We start from the raw sequence: 2,500 nt of genomic DNA on the forward strand, positions 1-2,500 counted from the left end.
CTAACCAGGCCCAAACCTGCTAATATTCAGAGATCGGGCATTGACTCTATTTTTTGGCAAAATTATTATATACTAAGTGAAAAGTTTCCAAAAAGCTTACAGCACCTGGTATTCCCAGGCGGTCTCCCATCCAAGTACTAACCAGGCCCAAACCTGCTTAGCTTCCGAGAGCAGACGAGATCGGGCATAGCCAGGTTGGTATGGCCGTAAGCGAAGACTGCTGCAAAGAGAGGCTATTTAAAGACCAGCCCATCTAATCACCAGTACATTATATAAGTAGGAAAGAAAACCCAAAAGCTTAAAGCACCTGGTATTCCTAGGCAGTCTCTCATCCAAGTACTAACCAGACCTAAACCTGCTAAGATTCAGATATCGGGCATTGACTTTTTTTTTTTTTTTTTGCAAGATTATTATATAAATCGTGAAATTTTCCAAAAAGTTTAAAGCACCTGGTATTCCCAGGCAGTCTCCCATCCATGTACTAACCAGGCCCAAACCTGCTAATATTCAGAGATCGGGCATTGACTCTATTTTTTGGCTAAATTATTATATACAAAGTGAAAAGTTTCAAAAAAGCTTAAAGCACCTGGTATTCCTAGGCAGTCTCTCATCCAAGTACTAACCAGACCTAAACCTGGTAAGATTCAGAGATCGGGCATTGACTCTTTTTTTTTTTTTTTTTTTTGCAAGATTATTATATAAATCGTGAAATTTTCCAAAAAGTTTAAAGCACCTGGTATTCCCAGGCAGTCTCCAAACCATGTACTAACCAGGCCCAAACCTGCTAATATTCAGAGATCGGGCATTGACTCTATTTTTTGGCAAAATTATTATATACTAAGTGAAAAGTTTCCAAAAAGCTTACAGCACCTGGTATTCCCAGGCGGTCTCCCATCCAAGTACTAACCAGGCCCAAACCTGCTTAGCTTCCGAGAGCAGACGAGATCGGGCATAGCCAGGTTGGTATGGCCGTAAGCGAAGACTGCTGCAAAGAGAGGGCTATTTAAAGACCATCCCATCTAATCACCAGTACATTATATAAGTAGGAAAGAAAACCCAAAAGCTTAAAGCACCTGGTATTCCTAGGCAGTCTCTCATCCAAGTACTAACCAGACCTAAACCTGCTAAGATTCAGATATCGGGCATTGACTTTTTTTTTTTTTTTTTTTTTTTGCAAGATTATTATATAAATCGTGAAATTTTCCAAAAAGTTTAAAGCACCTGGTATTCCCAGGCAGTCTCCAAACCATGTACTAACCAGGCCCAAACCTGCTAATATTCAGAGATCGGGCATTGACTCTATTTTTTGGCAAAATTATTATATACTAAGTGAAAAGTTTCCAAAAAGCTTACAGCACCTGGTATTCCCAGGCGGTCTCCCATCCAAGTACTAACCAGGCCCAAACCTGCTTAGCTTCCGAGAGCAGACGAGATCGGGCATAGCCAGGTTGGTATGGCCGTAAGCGAAGACTGCTGCAAAGAGAGGGCTATTTAAAGACCAGCCCATCTAATCGCAGTACATTATATAAGTAGGAAAGAAAACCCAAAAGCTTAAAGCACCTGGTATTCCTAGGCAGTCTCTCATCCAAGTACTAACCAGACCTAAACCTGCTAAGATTCAGATATCGGGCATTGACTTTTTTTTTTTTTTTTTTTTTGCAAGATTATTATATAAATCGTGAAATTTTCCAAAAAGTTTAAAGCACCTGGTATTCCAGGCAGTCTCCAAACCATGTACTAACCAGGCCCAAACCTGCTAATATTCAGAGATCGGGCATTGACTCTATTTTTTGGCAAAATTATTATATACAAAGTGAAAAGTTTCAAAAAAATTTAAAGCACCTGGTATTCCAGGCAGTCTCTCATCCAAGTACTAACCAGACCTAAACCTGCTAAGATTCAGAGATCGGGGCATTGACTTCATTTTTTTTTTTTGCAAGATTATTATATAAATCGTGAAATTTTCCAAAAAGTTTAAAGCACCTGGTATTCCCAGGCAGTCTCCCATCCATGTACTAACCAGGCCCAAACCTGCTAATATTCAGAGATCGGGCATTGACTCTATTTTTGGCTAAATTATTATATACAAAGTGAAAAGTTTCAAAAAGCTTAAAGCACCTGGTATTCCTAGGCAGTCTCTCATCCAAGTACTAACCAGACCTAAACCTGGTAAGATTCAGAGATCGGGCATTGACTCTTTTTTTTTTTTTTTTTTTTTCAAGATTATTATATAAATCGTGAAATTTTCCAAAAAGTTTAAAGCACCTGGTATTCCCAGGCAGTCTCCCATCCATGTACTAACCAGGCCCAAACCTGCTAATATTCAGAGATCGGGCATTGACTCTATTTTTGGCTAAATTATTATATACAAAGTGAAAAGTTTCAAAAAAGCTTAAGCACCTGGTATTCCTAGGCAGTCTCTCATCCAAGTACTAACCAGGACCAAACCTGCTAAGATTCAAGAGATCGGGCATTGACTCTTTTTTTTTTTTTTTTTTTT

General features: G+C 39.0%; 3 non-coding genes across 3 annotated transcripts; all 3 read right to left on the reverse strand.

Annotated features, from left to right (window-relative positions):
- Positions 1 to 93: 93 nt before the first annotated feature.
- On the reverse strand, positions 94 to 212 carry LOC113085955 (5S ribosomal RNA). The gene has a single exon (XR_003284556.1). It is a non-coding gene; the product is annotated as a 5S ribosomal RNA (ribosomal RNA).
- A 646-nt stretch (positions 213 to 858) lies between these two features.
- On the reverse strand, positions 859 to 977 carry LOC113085957 (5S ribosomal RNA). The gene has a single exon (XR_003284557.1). It is a non-coding gene; the product is annotated as a 5S ribosomal RNA (ribosomal RNA).
- Positions 978 to 1,346: 369 nt separating this feature from the next.
- On the reverse strand, positions 1,347 to 1,465 carry LOC113085958 (5S ribosomal RNA). Its single transcript, XR_003284558.1, has one exon. It is a non-coding gene; the product is annotated as a 5S ribosomal RNA (ribosomal RNA).
- Positions 1,466 to 2,500: the final 1,035 nt, after the last annotated feature.

This window comes from Carassius auratus, unplaced genomic scaffold (genome assembly GCF_003368295.1).
Source record: "Carassius auratus strain Wakin unplaced genomic scaffold, ASM336829v1 scaf_tig00042575, whole genome shotgun sequence".
NCBI lineage: Eukaryota > Metazoa > Chordata > Actinopteri > Cypriniformes > Cyprinidae > Carassius > Carassius auratus.